The sequence below is a fragment of the Zonotrichia leucophrys genome, chromosome 1A (genome assembly GCF_028769735.1).
Source record: "Zonotrichia leucophrys gambelii isolate GWCS_2022_RI chromosome 1A, RI_Zleu_2.0, whole genome shotgun sequence".
In the NCBI taxonomy this organism is placed as follows: Eukaryota; Metazoa; Chordata; class Aves; order Passeriformes; family Passerellidae; genus Zonotrichia; species Zonotrichia leucophrys.
Window position 1 is genome coordinate 1,710,308 of NC_088170.1, and position 23,141 is coordinate 1,733,448.

At 39.6% G+C, this 23,141-nt stretch overlaps 1 long non-coding RNA gene across 1 annotated transcript in view; it reads right to left on the bottom strand.

The window, feature by feature from the left end:
• Nucleotides 1–19,933, bottom strand: part of LOC135456291 (uncharacterized) — a 32,384-nt gene extending 12,451 nt beyond the window's left edge. Inside the window, exon 1 of the long non-coding RNA XR_010442496.1 lies at nt 19,753–19,933. This is a non-coding gene — a long non-coding RNA (uncharacterized LOC135456291). The remainder of the gene's footprint in view (nt 1–19,752) is intronic.
• Between the last annotated feature and the right edge of the window lie 3,208 nt (nt 19,934–23,141).

The following is a 23,141-nucleotide window of genomic DNA, read 5'->3' on the forward strand; positions in this document are numbered from 1 at the left end:
TTTCTTCAAACTCCCTCTGAGCCCAAACTGGTGCAGGTGGAAAAGTTCTCTATTTAACTTTTCATTCCCCTATCAAATGGCAAAATTAAGTGCTGACCTGCACATCTAGCATTTCTCAGCTAGATTTTCAGGGAGAAATCTGATGGTTTTAATACATTTCTATGCAGTAGGCAACACTCTTACTTCAGTGGGGACAAAAGGTCAGGAACTGCATTTAAACTTCTAAGAGCCCTTCAATGATCCTTGGGAACACACCATGTAAAAGGATCCAGGGGCCAGCCAAGGATTCCCTTCTGCCACACTTACTCCTAGTCTCAAAAATCAAAAGATTTGATCAAACAATCAGAAGACTGCAATCAAAGGATCCACAAATATTATCAATCATACAGCATTTGAGAGAGGCAGTGATTGCTAACACAATCTTTCCTCTACACCAAAATGATTGTGGTGTCTCCACAGATATCACATTCCCAGAAATAATCATTTTATGGGAGCTCTGAGTTATTTTTCCCTGGTCTTTCTGCATAAAATTCACTAAAAGCTGTCCTCTTTTCTTGAAATTATTTTCTCTTGCTGACAAAAATGAAATAAAATATGATAAAACCAAATCAAGCTTACATCAATACAACACTCTGGGACTGTGTAAACTACTTCAAAGTGTGACTGAAGCATAGAGCAAAAAAGAGATCATATTTGAGTTTGGCATGTAACTCAAACATGCAGGGTGCAGGTTTATAGCTTTGAAAACAGTTGCCTAAGTTAAGTGAGACTCAAGATAATAACAGAGTAAAAATGCACCCAAAATAGCCACTAATCCATCATCTAAAACATGCATTTAAATAGACAAGGTAGATAATGTGATACTTCTTATTGGAGCAAGAATATTTTATAAAGTTCCAGCTCAGAGGCCCAGAAGTTCTGCTTCTGGATGTATTACTATATAAAGATTAGATTAATATTCTTGTTTCAATAAAACATATCATGTTATCTGTGCTGTCTTAGATTGAAATTTCTTGTTCTTGGACCAATAAGGACACATATATTCATGTTTTCCATTACTTTGACTAAACCTCAGAGTGTTTAAAACACATCTTTAAAATACCAGTGGTGAATTATGCCTAAAAGGCAATTTTATACAAAGACTCATGGCTGTTTCTGTGTCAGTGTATTCCCTAACTAGCAAAGCCCCCTACTAAAATCCAAGAGAAATTAAGGTCTGATTTTGATTTGTCAGAATTGTTGAGTAGAACCCAGCCTATTTTCCAAAACTTTAACTGTCTTTTTGTGTTTAGAATTACACTCCATCTTCTAACAAATCCATCAAAAGGCAGGATGGGTGCGTGGAAGAAGTGCAACAAAGTTTTGGCTCATTAGGAGCGAGTCTTTTGCCAGAGTGTGATTTTGGGTTTGATGCACAAAGCTGGGGAATTTGGGGACAGCTGCGCTATAAATTGATCTGCCTGGTGGATTTTTATCTCCTGCTGCTGCCTTGCCAATGAGCAGGTCAGGACTTAGGAGCTTGGATGCTCCTTTGCAGCCTTACTGTGGATTTCACTTTCCTTCCCAGGCACAGGGGTTTGGGCTCAAAGATGGGTTTGGAATCCCACACACACCAATGACTGCCTGACTCACAGGGCCAGCTCACAAGCTTTGCTCCACAGCATAGAACATGTCCTTAATGGCTCAGTCCAGCTAATTAAAAATCTGCCAATGTTACCTGTGTAAGAAATGAGCCATAGGAGCTTGGTGGGCACATTGAATTCAGTAATGATCAGGCTGGAAAATCCATGAGCTACATAATCAGTAAAAATTATAGGATTGAGCTTTATGTATTCTGCTTGAAGATAGCCTTGAGACAAGAAGGTTTAGAGCTGCAAGTTGTGGACATATTTTGGCTCAGCTTAGCACAATTTTGACTTAAAATACATAGTTCTAGCTTCTTGTATAAACAACTATAGGGTTACATTAAATATTTGATAAAACTATACTTTGAAGCTGCAATTAGTTCTTCAAGAAGACAAAAAACTTCAGCTCCTGCTCTGTTAAGGTGCCTGCTCTTGGAAAAAATTGCCTAAAATCTGTGCACATGGCAACAAGGGATTTTTCTTTCCAAGTGTGCTCTTATGAGAATTGTAGAGGATGGTGTTGAAAAGCTGGATGGTACAAACACATCAGGGCTCTTTCTCACCACTCAAACCACAGAGCAATTCAGCAAAATAAAAAGGCCAGGCACATCATGATAATGGAGACCTAGAATGAACATGGCCAAACCACACTTGATTTTGATTCAGTTAAGCAAATCAAGAACTTTCTTTGTATTTTTTCTGCTGTGATATAACAGAGAGAAAACCCCAACAGATGAGCAAGGAAGAAAAGCTCTTACATAAAGCTCTATTCCAGAGGTGCTCAGAACTCAGAAAACCAGAGTGATGATATGAGAAGAAAGCAATTTCTTCTGTAATTTCTTTCAATTGACCTCATAAATCTGGTTTTCAGTCAAAGTAACAGACATAGGGAAGCCAAGGGGAACATTTGTGTGCACACATATTTGTGCAATGGAATATAAATACATGTAATATTATATATATATATATACATATATATATATAAATACTATATTGCATGAATATATATATTATATATATATTTATATATATACAATTATATATATATATATTTTTTTTTTTTTTCATGTAATGTTTGCCATTTGCTGGTAGCTGAGGCACTTTTAGCACCCTGGATGGATTTTGATGAAGGATTGACAGAGTTCAAGTTCAGTAACTGCTATAACCATGCCAAAGAGGACAAGGAGGAAGAGGATGGTGTTTCCCCAAGCTGTGAATAGCAGTAGTGTCATGACAAATAAGATGATTTTATGCAGAATCTTTGTGATCTCAAAATCAGAACAATGGCAGCAGCTAAGCCAGTAGGGAAGATGTGTGAATGGAAGCCTTTAACCGTAACCTTTACTCATTTCAAAATATCCTAACAATTATATTCTGTAAGGAGTGGGAAAGGTTCAGCGCCACCTTTTTAGCTCCAGGGGATGGATTAGAGCCTTAACCTTTGGGCTGGGAGAACACCAGGCCTCCTTGCTGGAGCTGAGAGTCCATCTCTCAGCAAAGCCAACTCAAATTCTCATTCTTGAAGAGCAAATGGGAGAGGTGAAGTGCCTCCAGCTAATTAACATTAGTGCACAAGGACTGCTGCAGCTGTGCCCAAAGAGGGTTGGGAATTAAATTTATTTCGTTTTTCTCTGCTTTATTTCCTTTTTAAATATTCTTTTGACACATAGCATTGTGGGGTAAAGAAAGAACAAATTCCTGGGCCATTTGAGTCCTAAATCAAGGGAGCTCTGCTGCTCTGTGTCCCAAGCCTGGCTAGACCTGTCACTCCCTTCTTTTAAATTGTAATTTCTACAGCTATCTGCACAGTCACTGCTAATCAAGTTTTCCATTTTTGGCAGCCAGTAGGAAAGCAGCAAGCATCCAGGAACTAGAGGAACAGCAGCAGTGCCAGTACCTTTCATTCAGATAACTGAGAGCATAAATCAGTTTTAGGCTGTCCACTGAAACACGATAAGGCCACCATCTTTTGTAGATGAGAGAACAAACAGACTCACCATTTTTGCTTCCTCTTGGAGTCTAATGAAATGATCAAATATGATTAGTCATTCAGGAAGAATTCATACCAAAGCTCTCCTAACTTCAGTGAAGTTTCCACTTATGTGGAAAAGTCTTCAGTCCTTTGGACCATTGTTTTACTGGAATTAAAAGGATTTAAAAATGGCTATAAGAACACATGAAATTTATGGGCAGGATATAACCTAACCCCTGGCTTGCTTTTATTTTCTTTTTCCAATTTTAAGTCCACTGTCCTGCTTTTATCATCCTGCAGCTTCACCAAAAAAATCCCCAACTTACTCCTACTCCATTCTTTGCTTCCAGCAGTTTCACTGACAGCACATTCATGGGTTTAATGTCCTTATAGGAAGTAGCTCTTTCTCTCAAACCCCAGATTTTATCTCCTCTCTCTTTATTGCTTTCACATTCATCACTTGTATGGAAAAAAGACATCAACACACGCACACAAAAGGAAAGGGAATTGCCTCTCCATCCCTTTCATTGATCTTTTGGGCTTCAGCTGGACTCCCTTCCTCAGCTGTGACTGTTCCTGAGGTGAAGTGCACAATTAAAAAGGCACAGGAATGAGAGCTACAGAATACTAAGGAAAAATATTAGGAAAAAAATCACTTTTAAACTTCCTTCAGATTTATAACCCTTTCTTAGGAGCTAATTTCAAGCACAGTGCTGGTTTTACTGCGCAGCTCTGTGCTTCCCTGTAATGACCAAGCTGTACTGAGTCGGGACTTTTACTGCCAAGAGCGTATTTGCAATCCAATATTTCAGTAGTTTGTCCTGACCTTGCACATCATGATCAGCAGGAGCGTGAGTTCATTTCACTTTTTTCATACAGCTCAAGTCACAGGCTCTTATCAGGTCCATAATGCTTTCTGACACACAGCCTTTTATTGCCAGCTGTGCAAGTGAACCAGCTCTCAAAGGTTGCTTCCCTGCTCCTCGAAGTCCTGATCAGAGCAAAGCAGAGAAATGCAAATTAGAACCCTGAAGTGCCCTGTCATTCAAAAGTAAACCTCTGCAAACTTCAAAAAATGCAGTCTTTGAGGAGAAGAATAGTCAGGGAATATGTGATGCCTACTGTTATTGCATTATGTAGGTAAGGTCTAATTAATTAATTAATTGCATCTCTGATATTGCAGAGTTAATACTCTTCAACAAAGCAATGCCATGAAATGGGACACTGGATGCTCAGTGATGCTAAAATGTAAATTAGTGGACTGCAGTCAAAGGAATGACTTCAGGGGAAAAGAGTGCACAATTTGCATGGCAAACTTGGGTACAAACAGAGGATGTCTCACCTGCCCTCTCCAGCCTGAAGGACAAGAAATATCTCAATAAAATTTTACTCTGCTGTGGTCTCATTCACTGCAGAAAGTGCCCTGAATTAAGGAGTTTCTGAGAGCCCTAGATCCAATGCCTGAAGGTTCCCTTAGGGATTTCCACATGCCATCATCTGGGAGTGCCCAAGATGCTGACCCATCATCCTTCATCCAGCCTCGTGACTCCTTTATTTGCATTTCTGGTGATAACATGAATCTTTAGCTGGACTTCAACCTTTTGACTTCTCTTGAGCAAGAGTACAGGAGCCAATTCTCCCACTAGCTACACCCAAACAATCCCCTTGATATCAGAAAGGCTTACTCTAGAGTTTATGGATAGAGAATGTCAAACTTGACCTTTAATCTAATCAGCATTGTAGAACAGTTCAAACAAAACAAAAAAAGAAAAAAAAGCACAACATAAACCAGATTCAATAGCAAGTTGCTAACAATTACCACCAGAGCAGGAAAAGATGGCTTTATCTCAAAAGGCAAATGGAACCAGCTGACATCAGACAAAGAACAATCCACAAGTCCTCATCACCATGACGCTGCAAAGCGATCAGGGCACCCAGCTGGCACAGCCCTCAGGCAGAACTGGCACTGGGAACTGCAGCAGACCCACCTCACAATCAATAGCTGGGGCTGCCATGATCACCTTTTGCTAAGTGTGTTTGCCAAGCGCAGTACAAGTTAATATTCAGTGAAAGTTCAATAGGCAGCCTTGATTCATCGTGTGAGCCCAGGGCGGGAGATTTCCCTGTTCTTCTGCAAATGTGTGCCCTGACAAGACACCAGAGAGCAAATGCCACCCCTGAGCTCCTGCACATCCTAATCTGGGCTCTCACTGCCCCGCAGGTGCTGTGGAGACTGAACCTGGGCTTCTCCCACTGCTGTGGATCCCATGAAAGCTCACAGTGAGAGGAGCAAAGTCCCTGTGCATAGAGGTTTGCAGCATCACGGTGCCAGGGCTGTGATCCCACCAGTGCAGTGCATGGAAGAGTGGAGGAGCAGCCCACAAGCTGACACAGTGCAACCAACACTCCAAGCAAGCATCATTCCAAAGGGCATCGTCTGGTTTTGACTGCAAAGTGGATGGTGTGAATTTATGGAAACAACGAGAACTGCAGGTTGTGCTCTTTCAGCTGAATGAGATCAAGCCCAGCCAGAATTACAAATAGGTTCATTCATTCCCCGTGGACTTCTGAGAACATTAAAAAGCTACCAAAAAAAGGTGTTGATTGGCGTTTGAAAGGCATGTCAGATGTGCAAATAGCTGTCTTCAGCAGACAAAGGTCAGTGCAGCTCCCAGGGACTCAGCTAGAGGGAGGCTCCTTCCTGGATATGAACCATCAGGAGTCTGCACTGCAGCTCTGCTGAATTTACTCCACAAAGGAAGCAAAGGTATTAATCTAGGCAATACTACCTCTCCTTGCTACAATAAAATATACTCTGTTCTCCACCCTGGAAAGTAATTTGGCCAGACTTGGAAAAAAGTGAGAATTCCTGGCCTTTCAACTCAACAAGATTTTCAGAGCACCTCCACAAAAGAACACAGCCAAGGTGCAGGGCCAGATCTCCTTCTGTTAACACAAAGGAGCCACAGTGGGATGTGTTAAAAGTTACAGGTGAGTCATAGCTTTAGTCTTTGGTTATAGACTTAAACAAACCTGTAAGGTAGGACACAGATTTGAAATTTGGCCAGGGCTCTAGTTCACCTGAAAGGGCACCAGGTTGTTCAGTAAGATTAATTCTAAATGGCACAAGGCACCAGAGGTTATAATTTTAATAATCTTTTTGCTGTTTCTCTACAGCTCCCGTTTGTATAGATTTTTCTGCTTAAAGACTCAGCAGGTCTTTAAGAGTCCCTCACCTGTGCCTTGCTTACCCAAATTCCCAGCAGTTCTGCCTTTCAGACTCTGACACTCACTCTCTGTGCAGAAATTGATTAAATTACAGGAAAAATATCAAGGATCTTTGAAGATTGCTAAAAAAACCCAAAACCAAAACCTTAAAAATGTTCTGTCATCTACATCTTTAGTGTAGAACCTTTCCTCCAGCTCTTATTGGAATGGATAATCTTATTTCCCCTCACAGAATTGATTTTTCATTATTTAACTAAACTCTCAAATTACACATGCAAGGAAGATCATTTCTATGTACAAACTGAAAATATTTAACCTTCTAATGTGGATAGTAAACTTTGAATTATCACATACATCAGTACTACCTATAAAGAAATACAGTGATGAGTTCAGTTGACTCTTCTAAAACTCCCACAGCATAAATCTGTGCAGAACTTGATTGATTTTTATCTGCTTCTAAAAACTTCACCAAACTTAGACCAGATTTAAACAAAGTAAAATGGGTATGCATGACACACGTGGAAGCCAGGTCTGCTGCTTTCTAAGGGAAAGTTCAACTCCAAAGTTAAAAACTTTGCTATTCAAACACCAGTTCTGGAAGGGATAAAGTCAAGCCTTTGGAAGTGAAATTCTAGTCACTCTTGGTAAACCAGTGTCTTGCATTACAATAGTTTGCTATTCATTACTATAAAATCTCATTTTTGTTGGTAATTTGCAGACAAAGTTTTGCAATAAATTTGCAGAATAAAACAAAATGTGTAGACCAGCTCATCATACTTGCTGTTGTAATTTTTAGTTAATACACAGCTACCACACAGAGCTTGATGCTCCAGACATTTAGTGCAGAGAGGGAATGCACAACTCTGATTTCCTTGGAAGCAGTGGGTATCCAGCACCACTCAGAAATAGGCCAAGAAGCTTAAAATTAAAAGAATAATCAGTTTATTATTACTATAGGAGGAATTTCAAGACTGGAAATGGAATTATACACCTTGTATTAACTTTTAATCCCTGAAACCTGCCATCAGCTAGGGGGAAGTGATTTACAAAATGTTACTGTAGATTGTTTGAGAATGTCATCAACCTCTGATATAAATGCTGGGGCGTTGTGACAGTAGCTTCATTTCTTTATTTTGATTCATAAACAGGCTGTGAATATAAGAAGTGAGACATGCCTCAACTGTCCTGAAACACATGGGAGATGCCAGCAAAACTCAGATCAAAATAGGGTCTATAAAAAAGCCAACAAAAAAATCCAGATTAAATATGTAGTAAAAACATATTCCCAGTACTACAAGCACTTCCTTTCAAACATTTCAGATTTGTTTATAAAATATTGCAGCCCGTTCTTGCTATGCCACATTTTATCCTGACCGTGATACTTCTCATCTAAATTTCCAGGTATTTGAGTACAGCTGTTATCCACAGTGAGAGCTGTGACAGCAGACACCTGCCTCAGTGGCTCACAGCACACATCTCCTGACATTCAGAGATGCCTCACTGAATTTTACTCTTCGGGAAAATGAGAGTACTGAAAATGAATTTTGAAAGCGTAGCATGTTAACATTATTGATTTGTTGAAAAAGGGTCATATCAAAGTTTCCTAAAGTTGCTTTGAACACTGTTCTTACAGCAGGTAAGTTCAAGAAAATACCCAGAATACCCCTACTGAACAGAAGATGAAGGAAAAACCAAAAATTGTGATAGCCCATGGGAATAGAGGAAAACAAGAAAGCCAGGTACAGCAGCTGAGCACACAGTGCTCCGGGCTAAAACCATATTTTCCTGAGTAGCCTCTGAGTCATGGCTGCTTCATCAATTCTCCAGAAGAAAAGCTTTCCAATATTTCAGTCATATTGTACAGGGATGTGCTTCATATCTGTCTTTGCTGAAGGAAAAACTTTCTTTGGAGTGCTTAGCCTAGGTTGGTTACCCCCATTTACAGCAGTGAAATCTGTCATTTAAACTGAGCTCTCAGTAGAATCCCAAGCCTGTGGGAGAATCTGAGCTTGAATTCATCTGCTCAAATAGCTAAAAATCCAATAAACTTCTTTCACTGCTCCTTTAACCCAGGTTAACCATACTTAATGGAGCTGTAGGACAAATGCACCCCTGATATAAAGAACAGTGAGCACTCATTTGGCACCTCAGTGCCAGCCCATGAGACCAGCTCAGGACCATTCTGAGTCAGATGCAAGAGCATCCAGCCAAACCCAGGCCCTGCTACTGCTGGAGCATCCACTATTTCAGTTTTCCAGTTGTCTGTGCCTGAGGCCTGTTTTGGCTAATTCAGATATTTTTTTTCAGAAGAAAAACTTCATCATCAGTGGCTGATTTATTGGGGAATTCCATCTGCATCCTCAGAATAAAAAAAGGTACTAAAGATTGATGCCCATAGATAGTAAATTCTATAGATTCGAGCCCTGAATTATTCACAGTAGCTACCTGGGCCATTTCCCCACAGCTTTCATACAACCAGAGCAATGTCATCTCACCTGGGTGAAAAAACAGTCTCTGTTCATTGGTTTCATCTCTGCTAATCCTTGGAAGTGTTCAAGGCCAGGCTGGATGGGGCTCTGAGCAGCCTGGGACAGAGAACATGTCCCTGTCTGTGTCAGGAGAGCTGGAATGAGATGGTCTTTAAGGTGCCTTCCCATCCCAAGCAATTCCACGAATCCATGATTTTATTTAAAACCATCACTTAAAAGAAAGCAATCACTTATAGGGATGGAATAAGAAGCCAAGTACAACTAAAACTTTTTTTCACACTATATGATCCATTAAGGTTTGGAGAAAATTGAAGAAAATCAAGCTTAAAGAGCAGAATTTACTTTTTTTTTTTGTCCTTCCCAATAAATTCATGCTGGGAGTCCAGCAGCAAGTCACAGAACACTAATTTTTAATAACCACAGCACACCTAGGAATTTCAGCTATGCTGACTGGTTTGTTGTGAGCAAATTGGTAACATAACCTATTATTAAGATTGCATAATACTTCCAATTTATATGGCCTTGTTTGAAGTCCAGGAAACTCATAAAAAACTGAAACCACCAGGACTCAAATTCTCCAGGCTCAGGCTATGCCTCAGGGTGAGTGTGTTTGGACATTTTCAGCCAAAATTATTTGGTCATCCTTAAGCACAAAGTCAGTGAAATTCTTGCTGTTATTTGCCTCCCTCCATCCCCATCTGTTTAAATAAAAAATGGTGACACTCTCAGGTGATTTTAGTATTTTGAAGCATTCATAACCTTTTAAAACACTGAGTCTGACAATGGGACTGGTGATATTCACTGTGTTTGCACAATGAAAACAGCAGCTTTTTTTACAGTTCCCATTTCAATAAGATTGTTAGAGAGTAAATTTAAATAAATACCTCAGGATCTGGAAGACAATTATAATCCAAGCTGTTCAGTACCAAAGGAGCAGGAGGTCAGCACATAACCAGAGAAAATATCAGATTTGCAGCCACCAAGCTTCCAAAGGTGCTAGGAACTTGCCCATTTATCCAAGAGCATTTTTGCATTGTGTAGCTGGTAATTTGATAGGTTTTTTTTCACAAAACACAGCTATTTGTTTTGTCTGCATAACGGAAGGTGATGCATCTGTTCAATGTATTCATTCAGGCCAATTTCCTTCCAGCTTTATTTATAAACAATGGAGCTTTCAATGTTTTTTATCTCAATGTAAGAGGAAGACAAGCAAAATGTTGTCCCTCAGTCATGTGTCAGATCAGAACAGCAAAACTTTTCTATAAATTCTTCAAATCCTATTCAGATTTTGGACATTTTATTCAGATATTGATAGAAATCTCTCATTCATGTTCAAATTTTAAAAAATTAAAGACGAAAACAGATGGGAAACTTCACATCTGATGGAAATTCAGCCTGGGATTTTTTTTCTGTTTGCTTTTCTGTGGAAAACAAACCAAGCTAAAATAATAAACAACTTTTAAAGTTATACTTTGTGTATCATCAGAGCTGAATGCAAAATATTTGAATATTGCTACATCAAAGCAAATGAAGGACTGACCTGTTTCAAAACATATCTTTGTTTTGAGTGGGACAGAGTTAATTTCCTTCACAGTAGTTGATATGGGACTATTTTGTATTTGTGCTCAAAACTATATTGATAAATAGAACTATGCTGCTATTGCTGAGCAGGTCTTACACAAAGCCAATGCCTTTCTGCTATGTGAACTATATTAATGAAAAAATTAACCTATAGAATTACTATTCTGTAAATTACAATATTTCTTCATACTAGATTTCAGACAGTCTGAGCCCGTGGAACAAAAAACTGATCACTACTGATCTAGAACAGCTCAATACCGAGTGTTTGCCTCTTGTTTAGACTTCAATATTGACACCTCAGCTGAGAAAAAAGAGGAAAAGACCAAGAAAAGGCCTCTAGCATAAGAATTTAAGACAAATCTGTTGGCAGACATCTTGGTTTTTTTGGTTTTTTTTTGTTTTTTTTTTTTTTGGTTTTTTTTTTTTTTTGTTTGTTTGTTTTTTTTTGATTTCAAGAAATTACTCAGGGATATTTAAGTTTTATATAACTCTCTTACAGTATGATAACCTGCTCCATAAGCAATGAATGAAAATTCTTATCAGGTCTGCTGCAAGTAAATTCACCACCTTTTTTTCATATAAACTTGTCAAATTATTTCTCTCAACATGCACTGCACACCTGGGATTTCATTAAACAATGTCAAAGATGAGACTTTTGATATTTTTACCTTAAAATTTTTGTTCTAATGGTCTCCTAACACCTAAATGTAACTGTGCAGATTCCACACACAGTAAGAAAGAAAGTTACGCATATTCATTTTGTTTCTCTGCTTTATTTTAATCTTTTCAGTTGCTACTTAAAATTGGTGTGGGAAAAAAATCAGTAGAGAAATAGCTGTAACACAGAGTGGGTGGTAGAGAGGGCCCTTTCTGAAATATTTGAAATTATCTAGTCACTCAAACAGAATTTTCAACTTTTCTATCTTCTCATCTTTGTTGCTTTTGTCCTAGTTTGTGATGTTTTCCATATGGATCAAATCTGAGGAAGAAGTAGTGTTTTGGTGTTTGGTTTCAAGAAGAGAGAATATATTTTATAAACAAGAGGAAGATTGTGTGCTGTGCAGGAAGTTAAAGAACATAGCTCCAGATACCTTCAGGGGATTTTATCTGGACAGTAAAACAATCACTTCATTATCAAGCTCACCTCAAGGCCTCATTCCTTTCTGGGCTGGAGTTCTTCAAAGGGTAAAGTGGATTTATCTGTGTGAATGAACTTTGCAGGACTGAACCTTCAGCCCCCCAAAGTTGATAACTCAACTCTGAACGACTTTGCACATGGCAGCACTGTTAACAGACTGCAGAGGAAAAAGTCCAATGGAGTCACCCCAGGAGTTATTTAAATACAAAAGTCTATTCAGATCAATGCATGGATTTGCAGTCTGGGAAATGCCAGGAGTTGACCTTCTACATAATCTCCTGAGGAGCTTGAATATGCCTTTGTTTATTCAATTTGTTTATGAAAGTATAGAATCTTTAGTTTTTATGCAAGAATAATTCCCTCTCCCTAGTCCCAGATGTTTTCCTGGATGTAATTTCAATGTTGTGTGTCTTACTTAATGCTTTTGATTAAATTTGTAATGCATTTCAAATATCAGTATGTCCAATCAAGTGCAAAGAGACATGTGCAAATGAAGTGATTCATGCAATGGGAATTAAATCTTACACTGCCTTGCCACCTATTCTTTCAGAAATGAATTTCATTTACAGCTTGAGCTTCCATCACACATCACCAACCTTGCAAACAGCCTAGATAACACATTGCATACTCATTGAACGTGGATATGCATTGCAGAAAACCTATTATATGTTTTTTAAACAAATATCTTTGGTTTTGTGGTTGAGCCACAGCTACTCCTTCCTCTTGAAAAGTAAGAAAATGCATGAAACAATACTTCAAGGATTTTGAAGAAATACTGTAATTAAAATTTGTAAAGCTCCCTTAAAAAGAGAACAAATTGGACGGCAGACCCAAGGTCTGTCAGAAGCCCTTCTTTCCAAAGCATCTTCACACCAACAAGTAAATTGTAAACTTTAAGTAAAGGAAATTTCAGAAGAGGGAAAGCCTCTGTTAAACTGAGGGCTGGGATATAACAGTGAGCCAAACCCTGAGCTTTGCTAAGTCAGGGCAGTGGGACAAGGCTGATGTCAGTGAAACAGAGTTCAAATATTCTGCCTGAAGATGTAATTCAGCATCTAAGGAAAACCAGCTTCAATGGCATGGACATGAATAGTAAGAATAGATCCCTATAGTTCTCTGGGCCTTATTTCCATTTGCTTCCTCTCCATCAGTGTCTCTCACTGAATTAAAACAACTTCCAGCTTTCAATGTTGTTTCTCAGTGTGGTGTGCTTGCCCGCACCAAAGAATGACAAGGGTGAGGGCAAGATGAAATCCCTGCATACCAAAACCTGTCTCTGCTGTGATGACTTGCCAAAAAAACCTTTTCAGTCAAAATTCAGCCCAAGGATGGCAGGGGTGCAGTGATCTTTGGTGCTGCTTGCAGGGTTAATAGTAATAGCAACAAACTCTAGTTACTAAAACCTCATCACAATTTTAATGCATCTTTTATGTTGATAAGAACTAAGTTACACAAACTATGCTGGTATTTGTGATCCCTCATGAAACAGCCATTTTGATAACAGCTGGAAGTTCTTGCACTTAGTTCTATTGCTGAATTGCTAAATTAATTTTTTGTAGTCCTTCCTTTAAATAGTACAGTAAAAAAAAAAATTTAACACAATCTTTCCTTAGTTATGATGCTTCTATATTTTAGTTAGGTTGCACCCTGTACTGAAAAAAAGGTTGTGATAAACAGGCACCATTGGGCAGGACAAAGACACCAAAAATAATCAAACTGACAGTGATTTTCTGTTTTTCTTTTGTTATTATTATAACAGCAGTTGCCTGATCACAAGCTTTTCCTCTTCTCAAACTAAAATTCTCTTCATCTTAATAAGTTCACAAGAATGCATTTACAGCCTCAGATCCTATTGTCTCTGAAATGTTTCTTTGGATGCTTGTCCTTTTTAAAAATAAAAGTGTTTATGCAACAAACCTGTTATGAGCAAATACAGGGGAAGCAGAGCCCCAGTGTTTGAGGTCCCTAAAAACCCATGGCAAGTGGAAGATCCCTTGCTGTGCCAAACTTTAACCCAGAACAAAGACATGGCTACAAGATTCATGAGGAATTTTAGGACCAGTTATGCCCATTCTGGAAAAATTAGCATAATCTCCTAATTTTAATCTGGTAGATATTCACATACATTAACTGGTGCTTTCCTCCCCAGTTTTACCTCTGGGGACCCAAAAGCAGATGAGGCAGGGAATACCCTGTGGTTGCAGGGTGAATTTCCTTCTCCCTGCTCCCTCCACCCAGTGCCAGGAGCTGTCACAGGACAAAAGCTCCAAAGGAAAAGCCACCAAAAGCTGCAGGAGCCCCCAGGGTATTTTTTCCATCTGTGCATTGCTGCACAGCTTCTGATCACTCTTCCCCCTCCCGTTGTTTTTGCAGCTTTCAGGATTTATTGTGATATTCATGACATTTGTTTTATCTGTGTTCCTGAACAGCTGGAATAGAGAGAAGCAGCATTTCACAGCTTCTGTTTTTTAAGGAAAGCTCGTTACACCACAGAGCATCAGAATGGCTCAGAAAAAGGAAAGAAAAAACCCAGTTTTTCAGGCCAATTTCACAATTTGAACAGGAAGGGAGCAGGGAAGCTGGTCTTCATCTCGAGATTTTTCTTAATCCACAGGCAAGAAACACATTTTTGTTATTGTTTGGAAAAAATACAGTTGTTCTTGGTATGAATAAGCCCCTGCAGAGAAAGATGCTGTTTTTCAGTGGATGAAAATTCTTCCTCCAGAACTCCTGGAAACTGGAGACGTGAATATTACGTATGTGATGCTTATCTGCATCACAAAGGAAACTTTGGATCTGATTGTCAGAGTGCTTTATGAGGCTTTAAGATAAATCCTGTTTAGGAAAGTGAGATTTACTGGGGCAATTTTGAATATTTCACTGGATTAATCACAACTTCAGATATGTGGAAGTGAAAATTAAGGAAGCATTAAAAACCACAGTTGCTGTCAAAAAGAATCAACAGTTGTTCTCTAACTGCAATATATTTTCATCATTCATCCAGATTAAATTTCTTCAATGGCTTCTGGCTTATGGAAGAAGCAAATGATTTCTGAGGGTTATGGCTGGTGTCCTCAGAAAACACATGACATATGTTCCTGCTATTTCACATGCCAAGAGAATGCATTCAGAGCTAAACGATGTGGAAGAAACACACAGGAAAATATCTTTACCTGGACAATTCAGAGGCCAAAAGCAAGCAATCCATGAAATTCTCTTTAGCCAATTTCTTTGTTGATGTAAGGAAGGAAAGCATGTGCACCAATTGCAGCAGCACATACACCAGGGGAAAAAATAGTCTAACCAAAACAACCCACTAATAAATAAATACAGTTAGCGCACTGGCCTCAGAACAGCTGCTGAAACAGAGAGCACTGTGCCCTTTCTCATGTCCTAACAGACAAAAATATATAGCTCTGCTTTACACCACAGCTATCCCTATCTAAATATGAAAACAGAGGGGAAAAGGTGAATAAATAGATTTTAAAGTATGTGCCCAGAGAGGCCTGGGGCTTTTATGTGTAGAGATTTATTTACAATTTTTTTTTTCACTAGATCTAGCAATGGCCTCACAGCGCATCCTCAAAAGAGTCAAAGACTTGAACATTTGCACAAAGGCAGCAAAGGAGAGCATTATTGATTGTGAACTGTTTAGTGCAATTAAAGATGAATTGACTCCATTTCTTTCCAAAAGATTTGAATGAGAAATGCTTAATCAGGGAGAAGACCTTCTCCTGTCTCCAGGCAATTCAAAGGAAACCATAGGACACTTGTCCTTATCCACATCTTATTTCCAGGCTGAGTCCCACGTTTCCAGCTTGGCACAGGGATTTCAGTGCCTGAGACTCTGGGCTCTGGCAGCAGATCTCAAGTGGTCTCAGAAGACCTTCCAATTTCCCCCCAACCCTGCCCATCCCACTGAGGGTGCACAGAAGCCAACCTCATGCCACCTTCCCTCCTCCTGCCCCTTATGGTGCCCACATGTGGGTCCTTTTGTCCCCTAGAAACCCCAGAACTTTTGTGTTAAAAAATCATTCATGTGCTCCATAGTCATGTGTCCCTTCAGGCAAATCTTTTTCTGGCTTGCTCAGAAAAAGCACTCTGGAAAATTTGTGACACAACCAGCAGAGCCTGTGCCCTTTCCTAAATCCTGCGTACACTCCAGAGAAGTTCTGCTGATTTAAACAGCAGAGCCTCAGGGTCATGACCCCTTTCCCTGTCCTAAAATAAGTTTTCAGAAGCTGCCCTTGTGCCTGGCTTTTTTTTTTTTTTTTGATAAAGCAAAAAGAGGTTCAAAAGCTCCTGCAGATGGCTAAGTTCACTGAAAACAAGAAATCCACCTCCAGGGAAGTGTTCTGCAGTGCCACCAATGAGGGATGAACTGGAGAGCAGGACAGGCACAGGAAGGAGCTGAGTTCTGGCTGGGACCCTGGGATGGAAGCTCAGACTCCTCAAAAAGAGACATCAGACTCCTCAAAAAGAGACAGGCCACTACACCTATTTTTTATTACTGAGACTGTTGGGAACCTCTATCACAGACAAACAGACTGGAATAAACTTTGCAAAGTAGCCCAGAGAAGAATGGTTGTTTTGTTTTGTCTTGGGAGATACTGATCTAATACTTAGCAGACAGGAACACCACAGCCTGAGAATTTTTGGATCACAAAAGTGGAAAGCTAAGCAATTATTTCTAATGATACTTTATTTTTTTTAATGAACAGCCAGTTTAACTGCAGATATTAATTACCTCTGGCCCACACCAGCTCTTCCCTTGTGCTGAGGGATGTATAAACATTGCTTCTTGTCTGACTTGAAAGATTCCAGGCAACCTGAAGCTTAAAGAGCTTTCCTGAGGTGTGTTGAGCAAAGCTCCCACTAGACCTAGAGCCACTTAGACCCCACATTTCCCTGGTACACAGCAGTCAGCTCCTCATCATTCCTGAAACACAGGCCATGAACACTGATAGAAGCAGACTAGGTTCAAGAGGAGGATCAGAAATTAATTTTGACAGCTGTTTTTATCAGCCTACAAAGTTGAACAGCTGAAAGGTGATTTTCCAAAAGCATATAAATTCACATTTTCGCTCCTTAAGGAAAGAATTCCTTTAACAAAGCTCAGCAAATTTAGAGAAAAGTAACTGTCCTCCTGCTCCAGATAGCACTGGATATTTTGAACTAGGAAAGTTTAACAGAGTTGAACATAAAATGTACTGAGCAGGTGGTTTTTATTAAGATTTCTGATGTCATGCATTACTTGGAAGCCGCACAAAGCATGCAGGGAACATTGTGAAATGAAGTTAACAAGAGGGTCACACACTCTGCAGCTTCTGTAGGCTGAGCTTGCAGCATGCCAGAGAAGTTTCTTGCCTTCCTCCCAAACTTCTCCTCCACACTCCCCATCTGTCCAAACCAACTTTGATTATAAACCTCCCCAGAGGTGCTGTGTGTTCCATATCTCTGTCTCTTCCACTCTCCCAGTTAACATGCAAAATTTCTCCCCATTCTCTTGGCCTGTCCCACCGCCCAGCAGCACCTCCTGGTCTCTGGCATAGCAGGATCCTGCAGGTTTTTGTCCCAGTGTTCCTTCTTTCCTGGCAGCTCAGTCTCCACTTTTTTCTGGTCCACAGGGGCCAGAGAAATTGTCATTTTTTTGGAGCCCACCTGTCCCCAGTAACAGAGGCTCCAGTTTGCTGCTCCTGTCCCTGCTGATGTTTGAGCTGCTTTCTTTACAGGATATTCTCACTACACAAAGTATTCCTCCACCCTTTCTCACATCTCCCATTTACCCTTCCATTTCCTAACACCAACACTTCTGTGGGAGGCAGTCCATCAGAGCAGCTGTGAGGAGAAGGTGGCATTTCTACCCTGCTGTACAGGAACCATATCCAGGCCTCGGATCCAAAACCACTCCAGCTGTGGCTGGATTTGAGAGAAACAAGCACCTGCTCTTGTCTCCCATTTTCTTTTATTACTTTTCTATGAAATCAAGGTCTTGGCTATCAAAACCTAAAACTTGCCCTAAAGTTCCAGAAGCATTTGGGTGTGATGTTCAGAAGTTGCTGTGTTGCAGACATACAGAGAAATGCCACTGGGTTGAGTCTGTGTCCTTTTGAGCTAAACCAAAAACCAGACCAGAGATCCTCCTGAAATAATTCCACTCCAGCTGCAGAGTAAAATAGGCCCTGCTCATATTCAAGACACAGTGATCTTTCTGAAAGTGCAATTATGTAAGAGATGAAGAAAAGGAATGTAGCCTCTACTCCATGATCAAAGCTGACAATTGACTTTGTATACAACTTTTTTCCTAGATCCAGTTGCAGGCTTTTATATTTACCAGGCTTTATATTATATTCACAGTTCTGTGTAGGTCAGAGCCTGATCCATCATCTACAAAGCCTGGGTGATGGTTGATTTTAGGGTTCTTTGCCATCCCTTTCATAGGTGGAGACCAACTCCAAGCTTGTAAACAGACACATGTGTCAGTTCAGAACTTCTGGGGATTCTGCCTCAGACCATATCTGTCTGCTTCCTTTAATTAACAGCAAAAAAGTTCATAACCTTTAATCCTCTTTTTTCCATATAACAGAAAAGGAAATTATGGAGTGATTTAGAATTTTGTTTTTGAGCTTGCAAACAAAAAGAAAAAAAAAAAAAGTAAACTGGAGCTGTGTACTTCAAAGACACTTTCTTCCACACAGATTTTTCCAATTTGTTCTGTATAACACAAAGACTGTCAAAAGTGACATAGAGCTGTTCTTTGCAAAGAAAAGGCTGCTCATGAGATCTCTCCTCCTATATCACTAAATTCACTGTTTCTAGACTTTGTGTTGTATATATTGAATATTCTCCATAACGAGGAAGGGATTGCTCCATAGCAGAATGTTAAGTATGGTCCTAGTTTCACTGAGAAGAATAACTTGTTTTGCACATTTTAATTTACAATTATTTCTTTCTCTTATTCATGTTCAATTGAAGACTTTCAAGCATTTATTCTGTGCTTTAGGCACATTTGATATTCCTGTAGACAGACAGCAGAAAATAACCCCCTGAAATATGCTGATATCTTAAGTGAAAACAAGTCCATGAGAACAGAAGCAATTTTCCAAAGTCCATAGATGCTCATAGGACCTCTCAAATTTAAGAAATTTCAACTTTGGCATTTGTAAATAAAACTGGTATGAAAAGATCAGTCAATTATCAAATTATCTAAGAGCCTTAAGAGCAAGACCAACATCACAGACTTTGCTGAAAACCTCAGGGTTAGCAAATCTAATGGCAATGGTGAGAAAAAACTTCAGCTAATAACAACCTATCTGCTTCCAAGTATATTTAATATTCCCAAGCAGAAAGGGCTACATCAGTCAGATTCTTAGACAAAAGACACAGTATTCAACATGGATGGAAAAATACCTCAATCAGTCTGGAATTAAAAACATTCTAATGGCCTTGGAGCTGTCCCAATGTGTAAATGCAAAAGAAAATAAAATGTATCCTCCATAAAGAGCCTGAGTATAGTACACACAAGGAATAAGAGCTAAAGTCTTCTTGAAAACTGTTCTCTACAATCTCTCTTACAAGAATGAAAGCACTTCACACTGACTTTGCAGTTTATCTCTTAAAGAAGAGATAAAATAACATCCTCTTGAGATCAGAGGTAAGACAACAGCTCTAAAAATACCATCAACATTATAAAAGATCACATTAAAAGATCAAACTCACCATCTGTGTGGCACCTGGGCTGATCACAAACTACCTGGTCCAAGAAGTGCAAGGAACTCGACTGGAGCTTGCTCCTGAGCTGGAACAACAGGGAAATACTGGCACAAAATGGCCCCAGATTTCACAGTCTGCATCCTGCAAAAGCTTCACCAGCAGCAGCTGTTCCCAAGAGGAAAAGCTGATTTTCCTGAAAGGAGAAAGTAATGGCAGCTGATGGAAAGATCAGATTTCCATGTTTCTGTTAGCAGAGGGTGCAGATAAGGCCACCTTCCTCTGTGTTGTACTGAACTTGTTGGTCAACATTTATTTTTAAAAATTCAGTGTCTTCTGCCATCAGAAGTAGAGAGTTGGAAGGGAAAGAGGGAAACCCACCACCTATCTCACCTTTCCCTCTGGCAATTACTGTAATTCCCTTCCATCTCACCTGTGTTTTTTTATCTTTACCAATTAACTGCTGAGGCTGCATCAGCTCCAGTGCCTGCTCCTTACACCCATGAAAGTCAATACAATGGCATGAGAGATGGCAATTCCAAACCTATAAATCCAATTTTCATTTACTGTGGTCTGAAATTGCTGGCCTTACCATATATCTCTTTGCAAATGTTTAGCTTTCAGGCAGCCCAGCTGAACTAATTGTCTGTGGGTTTTATCTTCTGTATGCATGCTTTATCTTTTATATATTTGTGTTCTGGTAAACACTACATACATAATACAAATTACCCTGATGATGCATCTTAAAAGTGGGCTTCAGCCACGAGTTCTGCTGGAACCTTTAAAAGTCACAGGGATATGAGTTTCTGTCCACACAGAGGTGAATTTGGGCTTCACAACTGAGGTGTTTTTCATGGAACAGCTGTGTTGGTTTTTGCTTGCCTCGTGATGGGAAGTTAGATTTAATATTAGCCCTTGATTGGGTTAGATCTAGAGAGTGAATTGGGTTGGGGTTTTTTTCCCTGGAAGGCAGAGGTGGCTGATCTCACTGAAATTCAGCTTAGCCAGGCAAAGCTTGTGGCTTATATATCTAAAAAATTTTTTAAAAGCCAGCAACATAAGCCCACGTTTATTGTACAAAATCAAGAAAAATAGAATGCCTAGCCACTTTCCCATTCTAATGAAGTTTGCCAGCAAGTTTTTCAGTCTGATCTTGGGCTTCTCCTGTGTAAAGTTCATGTCAACTAAAATTCCTAAAAGCATCTTTCTTCTGCTTCGGGGATGGCAACAAATGACTGTGCTCCCTAAGCCGTGTTGCTGGACTTGTCATGCACCAGAGACACAATTACATTTTTGAGATAAATAGCATTTTAAGAGCCTGACAGAAATGCTTTCCAGAGTAGCCCCATAAAGAAAAGTGTTGTATCCCCAAAACTGAACACTTCTCTGCAATGAAAGCAATTTTTTAAAATAAATTTTCAGGAAAACCAAAAGGAAACTTCTTTAAATTTTTTTTTTTCAATTTATCTGAAATTTTTCCTTCGCTTAATTTTCCTTTCTGATGCAGCACAGCACCTTCAAAGTTGGCATTTGCATCTGGCTGCCTTCTGCTGTGGTACTGAGAGCTGACAGCCACCAGAATTCAATTTAGGTGCTGGAGACCAAGCTCCAAGGCACAGACACCTGCCTCGTGGCACAGAGTGTTTCTGGGGAGATGAAGCCCAGACAACAACCATGGTAAATCCATACTGTTATTTTATTTATCATCCTACTGCTCATATCTCAATGGTGGAGTGACTTGAGTGAGTTTCCTCCACACCTTGCTTCTGTCCTATTGCAGAAACCACATAAAAATTTAAAAATTTTCATTAAAAAATGAAACATTTTTCATTAAGAATTTTGCTGTGATATCTTTGTTATTAGAAGGGATGGGGAGACTCATGCATCTGTAAGAAAAGTATGTCCAAGGATTTTGGGAGTTATTTCAGGAAGTGTTTCTTTTCCCCAAATGGTATTTGAATATCATAAAAAAAGCTGGCCATGTAATTAATTTAGTTACATGGAATATTGCATAAATGCATGAAGTTCTTGAAAAATAGATTTGACTGAGAAAAACACATGTTAATGAGGAAAGTGGTAATTTGCTGCTCTAAATTTCCATAAACAAGCATTCAAAAAATCCATAGTTTTAAATAAAAGCTGTATAAAAAGCATCTGTCCTTAAACAGAAACAATTCCATCTGTCAGTAATATAATTTGTATTTCTCAACATTTTGCCATGACTCTGCAAATAGCAGAGTGTGGCAGCAGACAACAGCACAAGGCTCCAGTTTATTGAGTGTTTAGCAGGGTCTTTGCTTCTCTTAGAAACTGAGCCCTGTATTTCCACTAATAACAGTCTTGGGGTGTGTCTTCAAAAAAACCCCAACCACAAACCGAAACTCAAAAATCCCCATAAAACAGCAAAAAGAGCACAGCAAGATCCTTTCTCAAGCTGAGCCGAAGCATAAAAAAGTCAGTTTTAATATTCCTCATTCTCCTGGAAGCACTGGCTGCTATCCTTTGCCTTTAGAGTTCTGCTTTTCTGTTTTGCAAGGCTGGGTGGAAAAACATTGTTGTTTCTAGGTCACATATGATGTGGTTTCTTATCCAGCAGTGTCCTGCTCAGAGATCAGCAGTTCTCCTGGTGCCACCAGGATGCTGAGGGTGTCCTGAATGTGCAGCGCAGCTGGAATCAGCAGCCATCCCTCATGCCGAATGCTTTTACTGAGCAATAATTATCTGTGTTTGCTTTGGGCTGCTCAATGTGCACCAGGCTCATCGAAGTGGTGCAGTGTATCAGAATTACTGCATGGGCTATTCCATGGCACTGTTGCCACCTTGCTTTCAGTTTATTTAAGCTGTTTAGCAGCAATAATAATTTTCTGTCCTGTGGATGATAATTGGCAATGCCTGCGCAGCTGGCCTGGCTGGCTGCTGTACAAGACTCACTGCAGAACTTTTCTTTTTATTCTGTATTCTCCAGCAAGTACAGCTCTGCACTGGCATCTTGGGGTGCATTTATCACTGTTCCTTTTTTGTCTGAATTTTAGACTGTGTCCTTTCACATATTGTGCTCTTGTGCCTTGGTTTTCACATCTCTGTTTATGTCGAATAACTGCACAAGATGGAGTGCAGTTGAGTAATCAAGCTTTACTGCAGAAAACAAACAAAAGAGAGGAACACATCCCACTGAACATCCTTCCTGTCCAGTTTCCTGGAGTTAGGCAGCAGCATCTCTCAATTTTGTCTAGAAGAAACCTCCAGCTACAGAGAACCCATCTGAGCACAGCCCTTACCCAAAAAATCTCTCTTGGAGTCAGACCCTCAGTGTTTCTCTGCTCCTTTGGGGCCAGAGTGTGATTCAGACTTCTGATAAGAACTTCTATATTTGTCCCCAGCAATGTGTGCTCTTTCAT